At 44.1% G+C, this 26,401-nt stretch overlaps 1 protein-coding gene across 3 annotated transcripts in view; it reads left to right on the plus strand.

The window, feature by feature from the left end:
• Positions 1 to 22,044: 22,044 nt before the first annotated feature.
• The window catches only part of LOC149325461 (thiol S-methyltransferase TMT1B-like), a 54,938-nt gene continuing 50,581 nt past the window's right edge, over positions 22,045 to 26,401 (plus strand). For all 3 annotated transcript variants that reach the window (XM_089563873.1, XM_089563872.1, XM_089563871.1), the window contains exon 1: positions 22,045 to 22,247. The gene's annotated coding sequence lies outside the window, so the exon portion shown is untranslated. The remainder of the gene's footprint in view (positions 22,248 to 26,401) is intronic.

Consider the following 26,401-nt stretch of genomic DNA (forward strand, 5'->3'; position numbering starts at 1 on the left):
GCGCGACTCTAGTAAAGCTTCACGGCTTCAGGAGGCCAAGCAATCGCAACAGCCCCTTAAGCACCGTTTCCAAGGGAAGAATAATGGCTGGCGGTTTAGCTTAGCTAAGCACGAAATTAACACAGCGTAAACCTGCCGCTGATTTTGAGAAAAGGAAATGCACACAACTGCCTCAGTTTGTAGGTGAACGCGGTCGCCTACTCACAGCGCTACTGAGGTGACTACTAAGGCAGTCAAACATGCTACTCAGAGGCTTCACACACAAAGACATACACACCCGAGTAGTGCGGATAGAAGTGCCATTTGTCAATTGGTCAATTGGTTTTTTGGACGAAAGGAAATGGCGCTGTATATGCCTCACATATTTCGGTGGACACCTGAACCACGCTGTAAGGGAAGGGAGGAAGGTTCCCGGGAGTGAAAAAAAAAAGAGAGAAAGAGGTGCCGTAGTGGAGGTCTCTGCAGTAATTTCGACCACCTGGGGATCTTTAACGTGCACTGACATCGCACAGCACACGGACACCTTTTGCGTTCCGCCTCCTTCGAAACGTGGCCGCCGCGGTCGGGTTCGAACCCGGGTACTCCGGCTCAGTATACGAGCGCCTAAACCGTTGAGGCGCCGTGGCGGGTCGGGTAGACGTGCCTTTGCACTAAAAAGCACGGCTTAAGTACAAAAATAATCATGAGGCCTCTGGATACCTTAGGCTTCTCGCAAGAGCCGTGGCATTGAGCGGAGCGCCTGGTACATTCTTAAACTCCCAACCTGACGTCTCTTTCACGCCTTCTCGAAAGTTTGTTTCTCTCAACTCAAGGTTAGGCCAGCTTGTGCAGGCGGCGAGCCTGCTGGCGGGACGACGTTAAACGACGAGTGTTTCTAGTAGCAGGAAGACCTCATCTGTTCCCGTGAATGTTCCGGATGAGATTTATGATCCCAGTTCTGCGTAACCCACTCAGAGATAAGAGGTTGCAAGACAAGATTTTTGCCGGTAGAATTTAAAGAAGAAACTAGGCAGCCCAACTTCGTGGAATTACGGTGCCGGGTAGGGCAAGATTTTCGTTCCCAGCAATAAAGGTAGGTTGACATCCTGAAGAAGAGGTTCATCGCGAGTCGTGGAGTTCGGACGGAAGTTCACACCAGCAGGACCTAGCAGAAGGTGAAGCGGAATGCGAGATACCTGAGTACCATGAGTGCGCAATCCACAAGGGGGATAGCTCAGAATCTGCCCTTCACCCTATAATGAGCAATATCTTAAAAGAAAACTGCTGCGGTTAAGTTCCGAGAGTAAATGATGGCAGACATTGTGCGCCAAATCAACAACTGGAACGCTCTTAGCCTGTCAGAGTCCACGTACACCTCTACAGACCAACACACCCATTAAGAATTGGCAGTGACGGCAGCTGATGAAACAGCAGGGTGTAGTTTTACCCCCAAAGTTGCGGAAATGGCACTTACGTTGCAGATCTCTGAGCTATCGTTGGCAATTCTAGGCGCGTGCCGCGATGGCGATTTTTGTCTTCCTTTTCCTCGGCATGCAACCAAACGCTTTTAGAGGAGAGTAAATGTTGTATTTTTACTTACCCTCTTTTTCACTTTTAAATGATGGGTTAGGCATTGTTATGCATAGATAACAGCACGATGTTCACCTATGATGGCTAAATAATTTATAATTGAAATTGTTCTTGACGACATTTCTATTTAAGTTTTGTCAGCTGATGTAAGAAAAGAAAAAGACAGCAGTATATCTGCTGATATATCGTTTGTTGTAACTACAGCACTCTGAGTAAGCTGGTTGAAACATCGTAGTGAATTAAAACTACGCATCACCTTTTACACTGCGGGCTTTTTCGTGCTTCCCATGACGTAAAGGCCAAATACACGTTATCGCCATTTTTCGGTTCGTAAAACCGAAACCAAAACTGCGTAAGAAAAAATTTAGTTCCAAATTCATTAGTATCGTAGGCGAACGCACGTGGTGGCACATGTATTTTATTGTCTAATGCATCATCTCAAAGCATTAAACACGCTACTGAAGTGCGGTGTCTATTGACTTTTAAATAAGATTCTCGTCAAATCGGGAGACACACATCCCCCATCAATTCACAAGGGGGAAATCAATAAGTTAACTCATTAAATAAACCTTACATTGCGACTTTACGGCGATAGTAATTGGTGCAACTAATAGCTAATGGAAGGTCATGCGTGTCACCCGTACTGCGAATTCCTCTCCCTTATACTATCTGCACGACACTGCAATTGAAAGCGTCAGTTCTTATAAATACCTAGGCATTCACATTACATCTAACCTAACATGGAGGCGTCATGGAGGCTTCACGTAGATCACGTAAGCAACAACGCTTACAAAACGCTAGCTTTTCTCCGAAGTACTTTTTCTCGCTGGCATATGATTTTTTTTAATCAGCGGCCGTATTCTATAAGGTGTTCATCTTCCATTGCTCATTTCGAGTCCACTTCGTCCGCTGTCATTGATCAGTCAGATATACCCGCGGCTTTAAGGCGTCTGTGGAAAGCACCCCGGTCAGTGGGTGGTTGGCGACAGCAATTGAAAAGTAATCAGCGTCTTCCACTACCGGCCTCACGACGAAAGCTTTGTCGGCTGACCCTATACCACCAGTTATATTGTTCACGCTGTTTCGTACCTTTTCCCCTTACCCCACGTGTGAACTTGACTCTCCCTGCATGTCATCTAGCACGCACTGTATAGTTCACCTCACCCCCAGTCTCTTTTTTTGTTGCTCCTCCCCTCACTGTACATACTCCATTCCACATCGAGACGATGTTTGCTTTCGCGGGGGGGAATAATGCCACGCGCCTAACGCGCCGCGGGGCCTCCGCGCTGAGTCGAAGACGACGACGAAGCGGCGGTGGGCTCTCGTGGCGCGCTGTTCTGTTCTGTGTCGTGGAAGCTGGCTCCGTAATTAAAAGAAGGCTCCCGGTCTTGGGTTCTTCCCGACGTCTACCTTCACGGCTCCTCTGGTCGTGACAATATTATCATTCCATCTCAGGAGAATTATTTCTTCCAAAGCCCTATTACATACCGTGTTTTATTCTCTCATTGACTATTCCCATAAAGTTGCCCTCCCCTTATGAAAAACTATTTCTCAAGCTCTTTTTTCCCCGTTAGAATAGAACTGTCTTCCTAATGGAATTCTATCTATTTCTGATACAGAAATTTTCTAAAAGTTTTGGCTATATCGTAGCTAACATTATATATAGGAACATTCTTTTATGTACCGGCTTTTTCAGATTGCTCGCTTAAATCTTAATTCATTCCACTGCCGTCAGAAATGCCTGTACGCCTCTGAGGGTTCAACATTATGTACAGCGCGAAAAACTAAGACAGGGGAAGAAACACGCAAACAAACAAGCGCTGACTATCAACTGAAAATTTTATTAGGAAACTCGTGGTTATAAAGGCTTCAACCTTGCACGCGCAGGCGCACAAAGCCTGAAACAACAAAACAACAAAAACAGCAGTTTTTGTTGTTTTGTTGTTTCAGGCTTTGTGCGCCTGCGCGTGCAAGGTTGAAGCCTTTATAACCACGAGTTTCCTAATAAAATTTTCAGTTGATAGTCAGCGCTTGTTTGTTTGCGTGTTTCTTCCCCTGTCTTAGTTTTTCGCGCTGTACATAATGTTGAACCTTCACCAACTCGCCCAGTTTTCTGTTCTACTTAAGTTCATCTGAGGGTACAAAAAATGAACAAACAAATAAAAAAATAGTTGCGTTCATACCGGGTGCTTCATCGCACTAGCTGCGCAGTATAGATAAATATGGCACGCCACAGGCGATGGTCATGAAATATTAATTGCACCTAAAATTTATGCACGGTCGGTACCCATATACCCGGAGTCTGTTGAATCTTGCAGATGCTCAGTACATTAACTGTAAAGTAAAATGCCACGCAGCACCACTTTGTGTGTGTTGTATGCGGACCTTATCCATGGTGAGACGCATTCCACTACACCTGGAGACCAGCTCTTGGCACGAAACAAAAACACTGCAGTCACGACAACGGCAACAAGAAATGGAAAATAAAAATATTTGCCTCGTGTCACATCATTCAGAGAAGATGTAAGCATGAAATGGATTGCTTTAAAGGCGTGGCGAGTTCCAGTGCGGCTTACAGCCGGTGTCGGGGAGTTTTTGTGACTGCTGATGGCGCCATTTTTGAACCATTCTGCTTTTCGAGCTTGCGCGAAGTCTCCTTCGCTTCTTTCAATGACCGAAGAGCGTCCGCGACCTGCAGCTTTCTTAGGCACCAAATGATCTTCACGCACTGTAGCTTCGTTAATGTAGAAACTCGCTGTCAGAACAATTTGCAGGGTCATAAAAGCCCATCGAAGCTTATGTATTTTGGTCGCGTTTAATATGGACAGCTCTGAGATTGAAACACGGACCGTCATAACCCGTTGTTTACTCTTCGGCGTCTTGAGTGATGCATACTTTGAAAAACGAAGTGCAGTTGTGCAAGTGCCTCAGAGGTGGTGTTCTCATTTATTTTACGGTTCTCGGCGGTTTTTATACGCTTTTGGAAGTTTTTGACGGCATAGGTTGTGGCGGCCAACCGTTTAAAAGAGGTCGGACTTGCGCGAGTGCCGTAGACATCGCACGTGCCCGGCGAGAAAGAGAGAGAGAGAAAACTTTTATTTAAAATGAGGAAGGTTGCTCGAGCAATTTGGGTGGCACCCCTAGTCCAAGGCGCCACTGGCTTTAGCTGACTGACGGACTTGCTGAACCAACTTAAGTTGCTGATCCAGGGTCTCGCTGGTGAGGGCCACCTCCCACTGCTCATATGTCGGGTTGGATACAGTTAAGTGTTTTGGTTTCGTTGTGCATTCCCACGATATGTGGTAGAGCGTAGGGCAAGCTCCACAACAAGGGCATGTATTCTGATATTGAGTGGGGCTAATCTTGTGTAGGATGAACAAGTTAGGGAAAGTATTGGTCTGAATTTTCTTCCAGTCTATGGCTGCGGAGGAGTCTAGTTTTATGTGAGGGGGTGGGTATTTTCTGCGCTCCAGCCGAATAAGTTCTAATCTGTCACCATAGGTGCTAGGCATGGGCGTGGAGTAGGGATGAGGATCCGCCCAGTGGGTTAAATCTCGGGCTAGATCGTTGGCTACCTCATTTCCAGCTAGTCCTTCGTGACCAGGTGTCCATGTTAGTCTCTGTGTTTGGCTGAGATTGCCAAGTAGCTGTGTTGCTCTTGAGGGAAGCCTGCCATTAAGAAAGTCTCGGCAGGCTTGTTGGGAGTCTGTTATCACGTGGGAGGACTCTCCTCTTTGGTCTTTATGTTTGATGGCGATAGCTATTGCCAGAGCCTCTGCAGAGGAGGGGTTTTCTGCATATATAGAAGCTTGGAGAGCCGGTTTTAGTTGGTGGTCAATCGCAGCGACTGAGAACTTTCCTGGCGTGGGGTAGGCCCCAATGTCTACGTAAACGGCTTTACGGTCGCTTTCTAGGTGTTTCTGAAGTGCCTTTGCTAGCGCTTGTCGTCTGCCTTGCTGATGATGCCCGGCGCCTTGTCATCGTTTCTACGCGGGTGCATATGATGGCGATTTATAGTTTCCCTTACTCAGACCGCCGATCGAGAAAACGAAAGAGGAAAGAAAACAACACGGGAAACGGTAAGTAGCAGCATGTGCACACAACACCCATGGGGAAAACGCCATCGCAGGACACAGCTGCGGGCGCCAGCGTGGAGCTCCCTCAGTAACCGAAACTGCATTTTCGATCCCACAGGCAGGCGGTTGGAGGCCGACTATTTGTCGTATACCAGATTCCCTTCACCTGTGGGAGGGTATACAAAAACTGATATGTTTGGAATATACGGTGGGCTATTTAAATTGTATTTAAACATATTTTGTATTCATGAATGCACTACAATTATGTAGGAAATACGTTCCTGAAATTTCATGCTTGGTATTCGAAATATATTCTTAAAATATGTCGAAAATACCTGACTTAAAGCATACTTCGAGCACTTTTCAAAATACGTCAAAAACATGTTTGCAGCTTTAGCATCTTGTCAGTGCATTAAAAGTGTATTTTCGGAAATATGAAATTAATTCGTTCAAAGTATACTTCAATTCCAAAAAATGGGCAGTCCTTGTAAACGTATATGTATGCAGTTTTAGCATCTTGTCAATGTATTAAAAGTGTATTTTCGGAAATATGAAATTAATTCATCCAAAGTGTACTTCAATTCTAAAAAACGGCCAGTCCTTGTAAACGTATATGTATGAAGTTTTAGCATTTTGTCAATGTATTAAAAGTGTACTTTAGTAACTATGAAATTAATTCATCCGAAGTATGCTTGAATTCTAAAAAACGGGCAGTCCTTGTGAACTTATATGTACGCAGTTTTAGCATCTTGTCAGTGTAGTAAAAGTGCACTTTCATAAATACGAAATTAATTCATACGAAGTATACTTCAATTATAACAACAAGCAGTCCTTTTAAACGTATTTTCAGCACACTTCAAGCTGCCGTTCAACAGTCGAGTGCTCGAAATCGCGTTTCGGGAAAAGGCATTTGCGTGTTGTCAACGTATTTGAAGTGCACTTCCGTAAATACGCAATTAATTCGTCAAAAAAATACTTAAATCCTAGCAAATCAACATTGCCCGCATAATTATCGACCCATCTCACGTACCAGCATTCCGTGTAAAATTGTGGGGCATGTTATTTACTCTCACCTTGCATCGTTCCTTGATTCTAATGCCTTTTTTACTGACAGTCAACATGGATTTCGGAAGTGGTTTTCTTGCGAAACACAGCTTTTAACCTTCACGCATGATCTAAACTCATTCCTCGACAGGGGTTTCGTTGTCGACTGCATATTCCTCGATTTCTCAAAGGCGTTTGACAAGGTCTCTCATCAACTGCTTTTTTTTTTAACTTAGTAAACTTAACCTCGACCCTAACGTTCTTAGGTGGCTGCATTCGTTTCTCACTAATCGTTCTCAATTTGTCACCGCTAATAATGCTTCTTCCTTCACTTCTCCAGTTGAATCTGGAGTGCCACAAGGCTCTGTTTTAGGGCCTCTGCTTTTTCTTATATATATTAATGACTTACCTGACAATCTATGTTCAACAATAAATCTTTTTGCTAATGACTGCGTCATATACCGCGAAATTAACAGTGACTCTGATATAGCTCTTCTTCAATCGGATATTGATCATGCTCTTGAATGGACTAACAAATGGAACATGGAACTAAACATAAAAAAGTGCAAGTACATGCGGGTTTGTCGTCATAACACCACATTGCCTTCATATCGTCTTAATAATTGCAGCCTTGAGTCTGTGCCTTTTTATAAATATTTAGGTGTCTTCATTTCCCATAATCTTTCTTGGAAAGTACACATAGACCATGTAAGCAATAACGTTAACCGCATGCTGGGCTACATACGCAGTAACTTTAATCTTTCTTCTAGCTCCGTAAAACTGCTTCTCTACAAGTCGTTGGTTCGTAGTAAACTAGAATATGCTGCATCTATCTGGGACCCCTATCAAGAGACACTAATATACCAACTCGAATCTATACAGAACCGTGCGGCCCGTTTCATTCTCTCGAATTATCACCGTAACTCTAGCGTCAGTGCCATGAAATCAAGCTTATCACTCCCATTACTGACGCAACGTAGAAATATATCCCGCCTTTGTCTATTCCATAAGATTTACTATGATAACCCCATCCTTAAGAGAAAATTTATAACGCCACCTTGCTACGTTTCAGCTCGAATCGATCATCGTCATAAAGTTGGTATCCTTTCATGCCAAACAAACCACTTTTACAACTCATCCATCCCCAGCACATCGGCACAATGGAATCACCTTCCCCGATCGGTCGTCGAAATAAGTGACCATTCTGTGTTTAAATCGCTTTAACTAACTTGATGGTAACATAGTACATGTAATTCTTGCGCCCTGCCATTTATTCTTTTCAGCATATGTTGTAGTTCAAACAGACCTGGTGTTTTTTTTTTTTCCTTCACAATTTCTGCTGTTTAAGGGCATGACAGAATGTGTGCACCAGTGTTTTCCTGCCATCTTCAACAACTTCCTCGTGTTTTTTTTTGTTTGCGTGGTATGCTTACTTTTATCCTTTGCTCAGAATTTCGTGTTAAATGACTGTTAATTTCTTTGATTGTATTTTCTGTAACCTACTGATTTGCGCGAGCCATATTTTTGTTCATTTTGTGTTACTTGTAACTGTTGTTCTTTTGTCATTTTGTCTATTGTACCCCACTCCCCTCTGTAATGCCCTCGGGCCCTGAGGGTACTGAAATAAATAAATAAATAAATAAATAAATTGTCAGTCCGTCTTAGCATATTTGCAGCCCACTTCGAGCGGCCTTTGAACAATCTAATGCTCGAAATCGAGTTTAGGGAAATCGTATTTTGCTGTTGGCAATGTTTTTGAAGTGTACGTTCGTAAATACGCAATTAATCCGTCCAAGTATACTTTGATTCGAACAAATGGGCAGTCCGCGTAAACATATTTGGATTACACTTCAAGCTACCGTGGAACACTCAAGAGCTCGAAATAACGTTTCAGGGAACAGTGAAAACTCTCCCTTTCCTGTCGTCCTTTGGTTGTAACACACTAATCATAGCGCGGGAACAACGCAGGACAAAGACGAGACCGGGCGAGAACGCCTGCGTTGTTACCGAGCTATGATTACTGTGTTGTAATGAATTACCAGCCTGCCCAAGCCTTTTCTGTTCTGATGTCCTTTCGTTTATGGTAACTTCTAGCAGGAAGGTAATCGCCACTTATTTACACTATGTGCGGAGAACGTGATAGCATGATACCGGCAAAGGCGCCTTGGGTATTTCCGGGCCCGAATATGCCAGCGAAAAGGACCACGACCGGCTCCCATAGACGCCCGTGTATCTGTTGGTTGACAGTTCAACTCCTGACATTTTTCTGACGCAAGTTCCCACTAGCAATTCTGTTCTAGATTGCCTTCCGATTCGAACGCGACCAGTAGGGCACTTCTCGGATAATTTTTGGGCCCACAGTCTGTGCGCGAATAAACGCCTCACCGGGCAAGATAGTGCGTCGTTCTCGGTGCATGGTATATATAAGGCAAGCCAAGTATGGCGCTTGTCGGAGCAGTTGTTGTCCTCTTCTACCATGGTTTGCTGTATAGGTATCTTTGCCGTTCCCTTGTCACGTGATCTTATAATCTCATGCACATTGTGATTGATGATAATTGCGCTTATAAAATTTGTTCTGAAGTTGAAGCATTAACCCGTATCATTCTGTGAAGTAGACCTTTTTTAAGCCAAAGTTTATATTTTTAATGCATTAAATGTATATTTTTAGTGTATTTGTAATGTAATCTAATGTATTTAATGCGTATTTTTAGTGTATTTTTAATGGAATATAAATATGCTAAGTGGGCAAAAATGTACTTTACACGTATTTTAAAGAACGTTCAATATATTATTCCTAGCATACTTAGGAAGCATTCGTATTGAAGTTTAAGGATAGGGACAAAAAATGCGAAATAAATATGAAATTAATGCAATATGTCTGAAATGCATTTTAAGCACATCCTCTTTTTCGCTAAGGTCGGTCAGACAGATGTTGGAATGATCGCTTAAAGGAACACCAGCTTTCGATAAAATCAAGAACAGGGTCGAATTTAACCCTGCACTGTGGCGCGTGTTCGTATGCTACGCGCAATGAGCCATCCCTTAGCGAAAAAGATGTGCTTAAAATGCATTTCAAACAGATTGTATCAATTTCATATTTATTTCGCATTTTTTGTCCCTATGCTTAAACTGCAATACGAATGCTTTCTAAGTATGCTACGAATAATATATTGAACGTTCTTGAAAATACGTGAAAAGTACATTTTTGCCCGCTTAGCATATTTATAATGCATTAAAAATATACTAAAAATACCCATTAAATACATTAGATTACATTAGAAATACACTAAAATATACATTTAATACAGTAAACATATATTCGCTTTGGCTTAAAAGAGATGGACTCCACAGAATGACAGGGGTCAATGCTCCAACTTCAGAACAAACTGTGCAAGCGCAATTGTCATCAATCACAATGCACATGAGATTATAAGGTCAGGTGACCGCATGGGAACGGCAAACGGGAACACAGCACACCATGGCGGAAGGGGCGCAGCAAACACCAAACGCTCCGGCAAGCTGAATACTTCGCTTGCCTTATATATACCCGCCAAGAGCGACGCACTATCTCGCCCGGTGAGGCGTTCACTTGCGCAAAGACTGTGGGCCCAAAAATTATCCGAGAAGTGCCCTACTGGTCGCGTTCGAATCGGAAAGCAATCTAGAACAGAATTGCTAGTGGGAACTTGCGTCATAAATAGGTCAGGAGTCGAAATGTCAACCAACAAATACACAGGCGTCTATGGGAGCTGGTAGGCATTGCCGGTCGTGGTCCATTTCGCTGGCATATTCGGGCCCGGAAAAACCCAAGGCGCCTTTGCCGGTATCATGCTATCACGTTCTCTGCACGTAGCGTAAATAAGTGGTGATTACCTTCCTGCTAGAAGTTACTACAAACGAAACGACTTCAGAACAGAAAAGGCTTGGGCAGGTTGGTAATTCATTGCAACACAGTAATCATAGCGCGGTAACAACGCAGGCGTTCTCGCCCGGTCTCGTCTTTGTCCTGCGTTGTTCCCGCGCTATGATTAGTGTGTTACAACCAAAGGACGACAGGAAAGGGAGAGTTTTCACGGTTCCCTGAAACGTCATTTGGAGCTCTAGATTGTTCCACGGTAGCTTGAAGTGTGATGCAAATATGTTTACGCTGACTGCCCATTTGTTCAAATAGAAGTATACTTGGACGGATTAATTGCGTATTTACGAAAGTACACTTTAAAAACACTGCCAACACCAAAATGCGATTTCCCTAAACTCGATTTCGAGCATTAGGTTGTTCAAAGGCAGCTCGAAGTGTGCTGCAAATATGCTAAGCTGGACTGCCAATGTGCTAGAATTTAAGTACTCTTTGGACGAATTAATTGCGTATTTACGGAAGTACACTTCAAATACGTTGACAACACGCAAATGCTTTTTCCCGAAACGCGATTTCGAGCATTCGACTGTTGAACGACAGCTTGAAGTGGGCTGCAAATACGTTTAAAAGGACTGCCCGTTTGTTAGAATTCAAGTATACTTTGAATGAATTAATTTTATATTTCCTAAAATACATTTTTAATGCATTGACAAGATACTAAACCTGCATACATATACGTTTACAAGGACTGCTCGCTTTTAGAATTGAAGTATAATTTGGATGAATTAATTTCATATTTCCGAAAATACACTTTAATACACTAACAAGATGCTAAAACTGCATAGATGTTTTTTGACGTCTTTGAAAAGTGCTCGAAGTATGCTTTAGGTGAGGTATATTTGACATATTTTAAAAATATATTTTGAATACCAAGCATGAAATTTCAGGAACGTATTTCCTACATAATTTCAGTGCATTCATGAATACACAATATGTTTAAAATACAATTTAAATAGCCTACCGTGTATTCCAAACGTATTAGCTTTTGCTAAGGGATGCCTGCCTTTGCTGGCTGTTTTCAGCAGGAGCCGTGACCAGGTAGTTAAGAAGAACTTATTGTTGGGCGATTTGGTGCATACTGTTACAGGTACGAATTGCGCACAGATTCTTATGATTCTGCCCATTCGAAGATAGTAAAGAGAGCCATTGTTAGCTCGTGCCTGGAATCTTCTCGACGAAGTCATGCCCGCATGCAGTGCACACCAGCTTTCATAATCATATAAACAGGCTGCTTTCAGCCGGCTTCCCCTGCGATGTCATCTCAGTTGTGGCCGAGAACCTTCTTCGGAAGGTAAAAAAAGGAAACCGCGCCAACAACGAGGAGCGATTGCCACGAAGAAAGACTACGGGCGTCCCGTATATGCACAAGTTGGCCCACAACATAAAAAAGTGGCAAATAGGCATGGCGTCCGTGTGGTGTTTTCGGCGCCACGCAAGCTCGCCGGGTTGTGCTCTAGGATCAGCGCGGAAGGCGCTCGACGAAGAGCATGCGAGATAAAGTATGCGGCACAATTTGTCAAATGCGCCACGGGCGTTGTATATCTGATTCCGCTCAAGTGTGGTCGCGTGTATGTGGGCCACACAGGACGCCGCGTGAATGAACGCGCAGGGGAGCATCAGCGTTCTATTAGGAACAGAGAAGGAGCAAATTTGCCTGCTCATTGTATTGCATGCACCGGTTGTGAGCCACTGCTAAAAAGTATCAGAATTATGGGCAGGAGCAAGGATAAAGTTTCCCGTGAACTTCTAGAGGCATATCATATCAAGGCAAGAGGTGATAACTGTGTGAGTCACGCATCCGTTTCACTGTACAACGCGGAAAAGAATTTTTTGAAGCATTTCTGATGGTTTGTCGCGCAGGGTTTGATTTGCCTCCTTATCCTCTCTTTCCCCTCTTTGTAGGCACGTGTGCACACAGCCTATAAAGCGGCGCTGAATCGGATAAACACCAGTTGATAGTTTGCGCTCTTTCTGTCTCCCTCGTGTTTTTTTCCTGTGTGTGTCTTTTGTGCGCAATTCGTACCTGTAACAGCCGTGACCAGGTGGCGCGTGAGTTGGCTGAGGCGTTTTATATCAAACAGAAGGGTAAATATTGTGTAAGGGACCCTTCGATCAAACTTTATCAGAATGAAGACAGGTTTTTTGGTTTGTGCATGTGTGTAATATGACAGTTTGAAGCTATAAAAGGAGTGTCGTTTTTTCAAATAAAGTTAGTCGCGAGTGTGTGCGCTTGTTGTGTTACCTTCTTGTCCCTGTCTTTTTGTGCGCAGTAGCTCCTTTTATTTACCGACTGTTTCATATATACGTTGTCGACGTACAGGGTCGTTAGAAGGAAACGTGAACAACGCGGCGCCTACGCGCTCCGTTGTTCGCATTTTTTTTTCATCCCGGTTTTACTTCGGCGGTACCAAAACACGCTAGAGTCGCCCGAGACGCATGCCAAGACGACTATAACGTCTTTTTTTTTACCACCCAGGTAGAAGCGCGGTGAAAAGAAATTCGAAGAGCGGAGAGCGTAGGCGCGGGTTATTCACATCCCATTCCATCACGAAAGTACGTGTTTGCACGCCGGCAAAACCTGTTCCGCGCTTGCGGCCGCGCCTTTCTTGCACTTGTTTCGAGGCCGACGCGGGGCAGATAGTCAAATGGACCTTGTGGCGACGTTTATGTAACCGTCAGATGTATGGGTTTAGAAGGCTCGTAGACCTATGCAGCAATTTTCGCGACGTAAACATACAGAAGGGCAACGTATGTGCACGACGTTAAGCAAACCATGCCGAAGCACGCTGTTCTGGTGGCGCCCATTTTTGCGACGTAAGGGAGTGACCACGGGGTATATAAATGGAAACTGAAATAAAAGCGTTTCTTCCCGGATCGAAACTTCGGCATGAATAGACTTCGCTTGTTTTCGTGTCTTCATATTGCACTTGCTCGGCTCCCTCTGCTTCCTACCGCTTGTTCCGCTGTGTGTTTGCCACAACTCGTTGATACTTTTTCTTTTCCGCAGTGTTTTAGTGGCTTCCGCGCTAGACTGCTTACCCCAAGTTCGCGAGATCGAGTGTCGCCGGATTTCGATTTGGGCAATGTGTGAAAATTAGTTTTTCGGTACCTGCGTGTTTATTAATTAGGGATGTTTGAAATTAGAGTTTTAGCACTGCCATACGATTGATATGACCGATACGATAAAGCTTTATTCTTCATATATAGTATACGTGTTTGGTTGACCGCTACGGCCGTACGGACCTAGTTGCCATTGCTGCGGTCTACTGCGAGATCTGTTCTAAAAAATATACGTGTTAATTCCGGGCTCTTCAACAGGGCATTGCCCGGACTCTGTGTGCAGCCTTAAATTTTCCTAACAAATACCGTACCACAGCTTTCTGCGATTCAGTGGGGTTATAGAGGGCATCGGCTGTAATCTGAAGATCGACACTGCTGCCACGTGGCTAGAACACAAGGCTGGACTATACCCGGTTTTTTTCCTGACAGGTTTGAAACTTTTTTTCAGAACAGGCTTTTTGAGTTGCGTGATTTCTTCTTGCGACAGCGATGTAGGTAGTGTAACGTTATCGAGAGGCGTGTAAGCCACAATATCAGTTTTTAGGATTTCGATGACGTAGTTCCCCTGGGTGCTATCGACCAACAAATTTATCTACATCGCTCCAAAATGCATGTACTTTCGGAAAGACTGCAGGCAAAGCAACCCAGCTACTCGAAGTAGCCAGTATTTGTCGCCACAACATAGAGGGTAACTGAGTCCTCAAAACTCCAAAAACTGATAGGCATTACCTGAGGTGCGGTACACGCTTCTGAATAAATGAGGACACTAACAGTAACAGGTAAAAGCGTAAACAGGGGGCCGCCGCGGTGGCTCAGTGGCTATGGTGCTCGGCTGCTGACCCAAAAGACGCGGGTTCGATCCCGGCCGCGGCGGCTAGAATTTCTTTGGAGGAGAAATTCTTGAGGCCCGTGTACTGTGCGATGTCAGTGCACGTTAAAGAACCCCAGGTGGTCGAAATTTCCGGAGCCCTCCACTACGGCGTCTCTCATAGCCTTAGTCGCTTTGGGACGTTAAAACCCCATAAACCATAAACCATAAACCGTAAACAGTAAACAGGTAACTATATAATATAGTTACCAAGCCTACTAATCACCACGTCTTAGGTCACCACGTAACTCAAAATGCTATCGCAAAAAAAAAAGCACTTGTCAAACTCAAAAAGCCTTTTTTAAAAACTGCAGGACATTGTCGGTGAAATGGCATCAGCCACCATCCCTTTCACTGTTCTACGAGATTCCATTTTACACGGCGCCGACCGTGTAAGTGCGCGCGCGCGCGCACGCACGTACGCACGCACGCACGCACGCACGCGCACACACACGCACACGCACACGCACACGCACACGCGCACGCACACGCACACGCACACGCACACGCACGCGCACACACACACACACACACACACACACACACGCACGCACGCACCCACACGCAAACATATATATACCGGCTGCTGCGTAAATCCCAGAAAATCGAAAAAGATTCCCTCGGCCTCACCGTACGTTTGTTCGGGCTCAAACTTCGTGAAGAGGTTGCATTTGGTGGTCAGTTTTGTTTCATAATTGATTTAGATGGGGTTCTCGCCTGATTGGGTCAGAACTATTTGGAATTCTTCATCCTATGCGGCTACGGCGAGGCAAAACCGAAAGGCTTCGCAGCAGTGGTGCCCGTGGCTGCATATCGCACCGTTTAGAGAAACGAGCCGTCTACCGTGGAGGGCGGTGGGGAGAAGTTGGACTCACACAGCCATGTCACGGACATAGCTTTCTCTTGATTACTGTACGGCCGCATTTTCGGTGATGCCTTGCGCTGCTTCGCAGCAGAGAGCACAAAGCAAAGATAATTTTCTCACCAACTTCGCATAGCTACCGTCAGTGACAGAAAAACGAAAGCAGACGACAGGAAACGAAGATTTGAACGCTTTATTGCGATAGACAGAAATTTAACTCATTGAAATTGCGGCAATTTTGTGCAAACAATGTTTCCTATGTCCAACATTGATAGCGCCGTCAAGAAAGTTCCTTTAATGCAACCGCGCAGCCTCGTTCTGCCCCTCCCCCCGCCCTGTATACGCAATGCCTTTTGTCCTCGAGTGTACCCGAAGCTTGGAAGAACACTAACATCATCTTACTTCATAAGAAAGAAGACGTCGAGGACTTTAAAAATTACAGACCGCTCAGATGACTGTCCGTCGCCTGCAAGGTATTACTAAGGTAATCACACATATAATCAGGACAACCATAACCATCAATCAAACATGGTCAGGCAGGTTTTCTTAAAGTATACTCGACAATAGGTCATATTCACACTATCAATCAGGTGATTAAGGTGATCAAAAATCCACAGAATATAACCAACCCCTATATATAGCGGTCATTGATTACAAGAAAGCATTTGACTCAGTGGAAACCTCAGCAGTCATGCAGGCATAGCAGAATCGGGGTGTAGAAGAGTCGTGTGAAAATACTGGAAGATATCTATAACGACTGCACAGCTACCATACTACTTCATTAAGTCAGCAATAAAATTCCAACAAGAAAGACTGTCAGGCAGGGAGACACTATCTGGCCAGTGCTGTTCAGCGCCTGTTCACAGGACGTATTCCGACGCCTCTATTGGGAACAGTTCGGGATAAGAGTAAACGAAGAATACCCAAGTAATCTTCCATTCGGTGATGACATATCCTTGCTAGGTCACTGAGGAGATGAACTGCAAAGCATGACCAATGACTTAGATAGGCAGAGCAGAACGCTAGGTTTAAAAATTGGCATACAGAAAACAAAAGTGATGTTTAAGAGTATCGCAAGATAACACAAGTTCGTAATTCGAAGAGAGGTGATGAAAGTGGTAAGGGAATACATTTGTTTAGGGCAAGTTGTCGCCGCTGATCCGGATCATGCGAGGGAAATAACTAGAAGAATAGGAATGGGGTGGAGCGCATATACCAGGTCCTCTCAGATGATGAATGGCAATTTACCAATATCTCTCAAGGGAAAAGTATACAACACTTGTATCTCACCGGTACTCACCTATGGAGCAGAAATATAGAGGCTAACGAAAAAGGTTCAGCTTAAGTTAAGGACCACGCAGTGAGCCATGGAAACAAAAAGGTTATATATAACGCTACGAGACCGGAAGCGAGCGCAGTGGATGAGGGAATAAACGGGGCTTATTGACATCCTATTCGAAACCAACAGGAAGAAATATGCTTGGGCAGGGCATGTAAAGCGAAGGCGAGACAACCGCTGGTCCTTAAGGGTAACGCAGTGGATACATAGAGGAGGCAAGCGTAACAATGGGTTGGCAAAAAGTTAGGTGGGCGGATGAGATTAGGAAGTTTGTGGGTTACAGTGGCCGCAGCTGGCAAAGAACAGGGTTAACAGCAGAGGCATTGGAGGGGCCTTTGCTATAGAGCAGGTGTATTCAAGCTGATGATGCACGATATCGGTGGAGTCAGAGGACAGCACATGCTTCTGTGCTAAGACGAAAAGCGGTGACATGCATAATAATTAATGCCGGCAAATTTCACACGATAGTGCGTTTTGAGACACACGATTATGACTGTTTGTAAAAGCGAAACAGGCGCGTTATTGAAGCCTTAGATGCACCGTCAGTAACCAGGCAGCGGTGGTTTCTTCTTAGCCGCGTAGCGAAGCACTTAAGGCGGCCCTTAAGCTCTGAATCTGTGTAGCTCCGTTATGCGGTTAAGAAGCAAGAACGTGTTGGCCGGTTACTTTTGGCAAGTGGGGTACGCCATGCGTTGGGTTAGATTAGCGCCAATTTTGGCGTTTCACATATTGCGGTGTCCGAAAAAGTCGATAAAAATGTATTTTAAACACCGAGAAGCTGAGCGCAACCGACAGCAATCTCGAACTGCGTTTAACAATTTGCAGCCACATTAGTTCATAATATTTGATATTATTCATAAAACATTTAAGAAATACAAAGCTGAGAGGAAGAAATGTTTGCAGGAGAGTCTGTTTCAATGGGCTCTATCTAGCACTCCAACCATATCAAGCAAGGTGATTTGTTGCTCATTGCTGATGTAATGTACGATACCGGGATTTACGCAAATATAAAAGCTTATTCTTATTGCCTTCTAAAATGCGTTATATTCGCTTTTTTGTAGTATACGTAAACTCTATGTCACTGAATTTCATATTGTTTGTAGATTAATGTTTCGGATACAGCACTAAATATTTGCGGTCATAGTATACGTGTTCTGCACAGATAACCTCTGCAAAAAAAAAAAACTTCACCTTTTCCAATTTTCTGCATAGAACATGCGAGAAAAAAATTCCAAGTTCCGGTTGGGAGGACGAAAAAGCCCAGAAGGGCGTCCTTATTAACTTAAGCATTTATTTATTTCACCTGGTCCTTCGCCTTCACATATGAACGTTTAAGAGGGCTTGGGTCTTGCATTATTATAGAAGACATAATCTAGCAGCAGGCTGTATGCGGGGCAAGGCGCCAGATCATGGCGCTCTCGAAGTTTTAAAGTGGAGACAACGTTATTGCATGCTCCGAAGCCCTGCATTTGTTTCTTCATTCTCTAGGATTGCCCGAACGTACCAGAAAAATCTGATTGCCAACCGAAGCAGATATGATGGAACTCACGAAAACATCAAGCAGCACCTCTGTTCGATAAGACCTGCAATCACCTTTAAAAAAAATGGCGTACAATTTAGCATGCTGAAGCCAAATGCGATTTCACTTCGTTTTCGTTTCGAGGCTGATTTTCGGGGTCAAGCATTCTTGAGACAAAGATAAGCGAAATCGGACTTAAGCTGCGCGTTAAGGCTATGACGTGATAGCTTTAATGGTATAATGCCCTTATATGCGGAACTGGTCATTTTGTGCATTACATTCGTAGGTCTCTGGGGGACTTCATACCGCTCCTGGCGAAGTGATGCAGCAGTTAAGTAATGTTCCTCTGCCCTAAGATGGCGGGGATTGTGGGGCTTGTGAGTCCGGTGGGGCTTGTGACACCCAGGTTGCCCTTCCCGAGCAGCCTCAATTTCACGGATAGAGACTTCGGGCAAAGATCAGTGAAATATGAGACGGAGGTTTCAGTAACAGTTTGGACACTAAAAGAGGATAGTATCGGACACGGCAGGAAATTCTAATCGGAAAGTGAAGTTGGAAAGCCTGGCTGTGCAACTACAATGTTTTAAGCGGTTCATGAGGCAAAACAGTACCGCTTTGAGTCTAAATGGAGAACTTGTGACGCGAACAGGCCCACAAAGGTCGTCTTAGTGCCCACGGGCGGAGCCAATGTGGGGAGGATTCATTGCAAGACTGGGTAAATTGTTTTCATTACTATGCCCGACAAAAGAAACACAAAGTTCACATTGTTGTAAGCGACCGGATGCTTAGCCGATGGCTAGTCACGGTTTCAGTACAAAGATGCGGTCGCTCTAGCGAGTTGATTGAGGATACAAAATGCGAACCTTTCACTGCTAGGGTTAGGTATACTATTAAGGTGGAATCCTTTAATGCCTCATCGTTGTAAGCAGGAGTTGTCGACAGAAATGTCATGCTTTTCAATTGGTCGAAATGGTCATGATGTGACAGTGCGCGAATTTCAAACGGGGCCATTTGTACTTTGGCTAGTAACCATGCAATCAATTAAATGGATGGTATAGTGATGCTCCAAATAAAATAAATAAATAAATAAAACCGAGTAGCAAATTGCTCGTGTTGGGGAATCGAACCACGCTAACCACTCCGCCATGCCAGCTCGATGGTTTGGAATGAGCAAAGGCGTGTCTAGTGAATACGGTGTCTTCGTTCACTCCCACCTTCTTGCCTTCCCGTTACGGCGAGATTCAGGTATCCAGTGAGATATGCGAGACAGATAATTTCTTTTCCTGAAAAACCAATTTATCGATGACCAAGGCGTAGAGCCGAACGGGCGATGGCATTCTGTGGACTACCTGGCAGCGTTGCAAGACGCTGTCGCGTTCCACTCTTAGAGGCGAAGCTTAACATCTTAACCACACATCAGTGACACAAGCAGCAACACTGCCCATAAGGCTTTCGCATCACCGCACTTTAGGTCAACAAAGCACCCCCCTGAATTTTTTATGATATATGTGTCTTTTAGAGCTGTTGCAATGTTGGATAGGTGTTTAATGCTGGATGGAATGACATTCCACATTTTAGATCTGACAAATGATATTCTTCGACGTCCGCACACATTGTGTGTTACACATAGTTTGAAATTACCGTTGTTAGCGTGTCTAGAGTTACGCGACGGTAAAAGCATGATCGAAAAATTATAACGTGAACTTGCTTTTATTAATGCCGTCATACCACTCCTTTTCAGTAGAGAAACAGAGAGATTTTAATGCATACAGGAGTGGTTCACCTGGTTGTTCACCTGGCATGCTACTCCAGATGAAGGTGAAAGAAGAAGGGAAAAAGAGGGGAAAAAAGGTAGAAAAGAAAAATCACAGCTGAAATCAAACCAAAGATACACAATCGCGCACTCACAAATACACAGGATAATCAAAAGGTGGCACCAAAGCCGTGTCTCCAAGAAAAACTACTAGGACTTTTGTCCCACACGCATCGCTCCAGGGTCCCAGACAGGCTCCAGGCACAGGGCGCCGTCCTGGAGAAATCTGAAAGTACTTAGTAAAACACGTTGCGGGGCTAGTTGGTGATGCATATTCTTTTCTTCAAAATTAAACAGCGCTAACTTTTCAGACGAATACACAGATAGACATGACAGGACGGGCGCTGACTTTAACTATCCAACCATGACTCCAGCTATGACTCCAACTAATGTACTTGACAATGCTTTGCGCTGAGTACTGAAAATCTGGCAGCAGCAGACCCAGTTTTCAAGAGCTTCATTAACACCCCACGTCCGGCACGGAGGGTTGCTTGATGCAACAATAGCACTACAAAACTTTTCAGTGTAAGAAACATCCTAGGGAATTCGGCGGACACAATTATGGGGATACCTGCCTAAATTGTGCGGCATGCAAAGCCACAAGGGGGGTGGACATGAAGGTGAGGTCTGTACAAGACTTTGCGGATTACACCGCAGGGAGCGTTGCTTCCGCCAGGATTCAGCAGCGACAAGATAAAAGGGAATGGGTAGTAAGACAGATGTGTCGCCATGCGCCGCTTTCGCTGCGCCGTCAACATAATCGCTGCCTGCGAGGCCGCAGTGAGTCGATAACCACTGCAGCACAAGACGATGACGTTGCAAGCAGACCCCATTGGGCAACCTGTTCAAGTCGACGACAAACTGTTCCTGAACGTACGATGGCTTTCACGATTGTAGTGCTGCGCGACAGTCAGTGAATATAAGCCACGCTGCTGGTGGTTGTCGCAGAATATACGCGAATGCTGCTCGCCGAGCAGCCAGCTCGGTAGCAGTATTCGAAGTGTGGCGAGCGAGTGTCACCGAAATTGTTGTACGCGTTGATGGACTCCAGATGCCGACTTCTGATGAGACGGGAGTGACAGAACCATTAGCGTGCATATGGCAGTGCGCACTGTATAATCAAGAAATGTGCTCAGGGCCAAAATATCTAGTTGCTGCTCCATGGGTTATGGGATTCCTCTTAATGCCAGGTATTGTTGTCCCGATATGCCATGCAGCAGACTTCGAGATTGGTGAGCAGGACGTGACAGCGTGCTTTTACAGTGACTAGAAAAAATCGGAAACTTCATTTATTCAGTAGGTCACGAGTGGATATGCTAGGTTCACACGCCACCAAGCGCATCTGGGCACAAAGCATCTCCTGTGTTAGCAGCCCTAATATAGAGAGACGTGTGCTATCTCCTCTGCGCCGTGGACATAAAATTGTACAGAGGAGAATGCAGAGCTGTCGCGGTGGGAACAAAGCGCGCAAAGGCTTCAGAAAAACGGTTAACCAGGCATAAAGTAAAAGTCCCATATTCGGTACAAAATAGCGCTATATATTTAGGATTGCATTGTGAAGCTGACTGTGTATTACACAGTGAGAAATATTGAAACAAAAAGGTCTAATCAAAGTTAAAAAAACACTAAACAATGTCATGAATTGTTTCTCAGAATAAATAAGGAAGCCAGATTATGTGGTCAAAAAATTGAAATGAGCGAAAATTAAGTAGAGAAGAAATCAAACGTAAGTGTCACGGCTAAATCATGGGTGCACGGAAAAGAGCGTGCGCAGCAAGCGCAGACACTGGCTGAAGTGTCACTGCGCCTGTAAAAAGCTATCGCGCGGGGAGCCAGCCTCCATTTTTCATGCGGCGCCCTGGAGAAAGGGAATCTGCCACCCTCGCACTCAATAGGAACGAGGAAAGTGCCGCGGCAATAACACGCACCCGCTTGGTGCAGACGCACAGTGGTGCGATTATTTCACCTTGTGATCGGCACGCAAATGAGAGATAAAATCACAGCATCGCGGCGTCGGGGTCGCGCGCGCAGCAAAGCTAATGGGGCTCTCACTGACGAGGAGACGCTTGGCAGCACCAGTAGCCAAGGGCCGTCCTGTCTGAGTGCAGTGTTTTTCGCTTCACTGAGGCTTGACGGGGCCCCCTGCACAAAGCGGAATCGGTTTCAGCGGAAAGCAAGAAGGTAAGAATGTTTTTATTTCAGAATTTTCAGTACAGTATAAACACCATATAACACTTGCGCATTGCGGTGGTAGAATAAGTGTCTAGGAGTATTACGCAGCACCTCAGGAGGGGGGGGGGGGAACTGTAGCAAAAAAATGCGTAGGAACCTGCTGATAAATATCCAGACTGTCATTTAAACCACACAAAGCTTATGTGTGCTCTTTTAGAAATATGGACGCCAAATGTTTACTTACGTGTTTTCTTTTGGCACATGATGCGTTAGACAATGATATGAAGGGGCCACAATTTGAGATTCACCCCCGACCGCTGGATAATTTCGATTTCGATTTTTTCTTCACTTTCTCCAGATTTCGGGTTAATTAATCGATCGATGGCTATGACGTAAAGTTCACTTTTAGTTCATGCGAGGCAGAAAATGAAACGGTTGTGTTGTTGTGTTGCGATCCTGGTGAAGATATGTTAGATCGGAACGATAAAACGAAATATATAATATTGCCTTACGCTCCTGGGTAGAAACGAAGCGCACCCTGGATATAATATTTACTATTCTGGAAAGTATACCGATGAAACTCTTTTTATGATTATCCCAGAGCATGTTTTCACGAAATTTGACGTGGAGATTTTTAGTTAACGTAACACTTAATAATATTTTGGAGCCAAGTGTCAGAAGAGGTATAAAATCTATGGTTTTATATTTCGAGCCAAATACAATAGCTTGCTTTCTGTAACAATAATTTTCAAAAGAAGATGTGCTCCAGGTCAGTAATTGATCAAACATTCTCTTAACCCATGTTTCAGTTCGTGTACAGTGGATGCAGCGAAACAGATCCTTGTGTCACTGCATAAATCATATAGTCGCATGTGGCATTTCTTTTCACCTTGTTTGTCGTTGATTACCGAAGAGTTTAAACAGCCAGGGTAATAGTATACTTCCGTTCGGGACGCCTGCGCAAATGTCCTTTACGTGTGATGCACAGTAACTGATGGTTGCCTGTCGCTGGCAGGGCTCAAGATGTGTTTAAAGAAGTTGCATGAAAATTGCGCGAAAACCTTAATCTTCCAGTTTAAAAGTAGCGTTTCTTTCTTTAACTGGTCAGATGCTTTGAAACTGATCAGGGCATGTAACGGCTTCTCAAACGAATCTCATGATACTTCTTTTCTTAGTAGAAAGGGCTTATTTCGTAAATGTACGTGTCGAAAAGCCTAACTGCGCGCTTGTTAGGAGGTCATGCGTGCTTGCAAATCAAAATGTTCGCCTAATGGTTTATGGATTTCTCTGTATATTTCGAGGAACAGCAAGAATAGATATTTGTGTTTTATTTCCTAAATTATTCTCATCGCTAAGTTTGCATATTATAAGCACTTTTGAGTCTGCCCCTTTTTTTTTGAAAAATGCGCGACAAAATACAAGATATATATTATACTCTAATTTTGTCCGAATGATTTTCAATGCATTCCTCACATCCTGAGCATTAAGACTATCTTTGTAACAGCTCTTAGTATATTTTTTACTTATTGGGTCGCTTTCATAGCACCTCCGCTTGTGATGGGGCTAGGGTAGCGCTGCGGCAAGTATTTGGTCCAATACTGCTGCACAGTCAAAAAAAGACTAGAAGAAAGATGGATACAAAATAAACATTGAAAGTATTTGCCAACTCGGCTTAGATGGGACTCTATCAATGGCAGTTAAGTGGTAATGCTCGCCTATAAGGTCGCATTTAGTACACCATTCAAACGTTTCCAAGTATCAGTTTTTGTTATTATTTAGGCACTAACAAGTTTTTTGTGCACAATCTTCTTACTTTTCTCATAATACTGTTCACCCGATTTTGGTGGCTTTAGGTTTAAAGGTCTTGAATTACCTTAGATTTCGAAAACTTTGCTTAAATTCATTTCTCGCATGAATTCCTTTCAAGCTTTCTTTCGTTAATCACGGCTTTCGAGCTTTTGGTGCTTGAGTTGTGGCTTCATATGAAAGCTGTCATCATTAATGGGTTAAGGAGATTAAAATGTGTTATGTGCTTCTTAGGGATCAAACGAAGTGTATACAGGATCCCACCTCATTGTTGCTGCTGTATCTAGAAAAATGTTACTACGTTGTTTACGCAATATGCCGGACGCTTGCTTAAAGGCAATGTTTAATTGATGTTGTTTTAGGTGGTAAGTCATTCGAGAGGAAGACTTCAGGCACTTGATCACTGATGCCATCTGCTATTACCTCGGACGCCGCTTGCAATTCTCCAGTAATATTTTTTTTATGAATATGTTTAGGAATACGAGATTAGCATTTTGAATAATGTAACCAATTATGGGAGAATCGTATAGACTACCAAAGCGTATAAATATCTTTCGTAGTTCACTTTTCCTCTGGTCTATCATCAGATCACCACATTAAACTTACTCTAGTTTCGGCTAACCGCTCACTTGCCTTGCAAAACGAAAGCTTAAACAACCCTCTTCTGATAAAAAGAAAAACTTGCAACATTGCACAAATTCGCCAATATTACAGTACGCACTGTCCATCTCGGATCTGGACCATGCCTACCTCGTCATTAAATTTTAATCAGTATACAACCGTGCCTCCAATTTCGATGTTCTCGAATTATTTAAGTTTCCCCAGTGTCACAACAGCAAAAAAAAAAAAAAAAAATTGGCAGTGGCTTAGCTCTGCTATGCCTGGATATACGTAGCGCAAAGCGACGGTTACGCTTGAACAACTTCAGGATAGGAAGAATTTAAATTTTCAAGTCTTCTCCGCCGTTTGGCAGCGCCTCGACTTTCCTTAGCTTCCATGTCGAGCGCGACCGTCTTTTCTCCGCCGAGAGCATTATATAAACGCGGCGCACCCTCCTCGCGCATGCGCAGTAGCGCGCGGCGCAACTGTCGTAAGCTCACGGCGGCGGCGGCAGCGGCGGCGACGAGGAGTGCGCACTGGTTGTGGCGAGGAGGCGACGCTCCTGCGCCTTTCGTGACGTCACGCGGCTCTCGCGCATGCGCATAACAGGCGGCCCACACACACCCGAAGCTCGGCTCTGACCCGCGTAGTGCAGCTTCACGGAACAAAAACGCCTAGAACTCGACCTTATTGCATCGTCGCAAGATTTGATGTCCCGCAGTAGCGCGTAATTACTTTTCAAGAAACAGTGAGCCTCCAACTAGCCCCGCCACGTATTTTATTCAATGCTTTCCATGTCTCGAAATGACTTACGCACACATGAATTGATCAATTTATTATGGGGCATCGCTCTTTCTTCCGGGATCCGGATGTAGAGAGTTAAACATGTTATGAACGCTAAGAGAACAACATTGCTATCAGCTACATTAATCCGAACTATTTTCTTTCCGGCTTCGATATTCATCGAAGCAGAAACTTCGGGCAGCTGGTTAATATGCATGGTACAAAAACACCGCGTAATGACGACTAACAGATGATGAGCCACATGGAGAAGCGCCAACTCGCAACTTATGAAGTATTTGCAAGCGAACATGTTTTAATAGGAAACGTTGAAAACATATTGTTCAAATAGCGAAAAGCAGCAATCATCAAGGCGTGGAATCTCAAAACAGCATGTCAGAAATAGAGATCAGAAATGTTCTTACCAATGTTTTGTCGCTGATACCTGAATGAAGAGGCTTAAAGTCCGAATTTGCTGTCAGTAACCCCACGTTTCGTTGAAGGACGAAACTCTTGAGCTCATGCTCATTGGAACCTTTCCATAATTTCATGGACTGATCGATCTCGGTGCCTGGAAAGTTTCGTTTCACAATTGTTTCGATCGATCTGGGTGCCTTGAAAGTTTCCTTTCAGTTTTTTTTCTGCGTTTGTTTGACAAAGTTGCAATTATTTTTATGCACTGATATCTCATTGTCCGAGAAATGATTGAATCCTTTCACCTATTTCAGCCATACCGAAGTTGACTTGCAGAAACTTCGTTAAAACTTGCAAAATTTCGTTAAACACTTAAAGTTAAAACGAAGTTAAATCTTCGTTAAACATGTGACTTGCAGGTCACACAGACTTTCCGCCTCTTCATTCGAGTATCGATGAAGAAACACCGCCATGACTCTTCTGATATTTTTTCTGACACATCCTGTTTGGCTACTCGATCTCTTGACTTTCGTCGCCTTTTCTGGTTGTTCGTTGTTATGTTT

The sequence above is a fragment of the Amblyomma mixtum genome, chromosome 10 (assembly GCF_055824585.1).
Source record: "Amblyomma mixtum isolate Tamu chromosome 10, ASM5582458v1, whole genome shotgun sequence".
Taxonomy (NCBI): Eukaryota; Metazoa; Arthropoda; class Arachnida; order Ixodida; family Ixodidae; genus Amblyomma; species Amblyomma mixtum.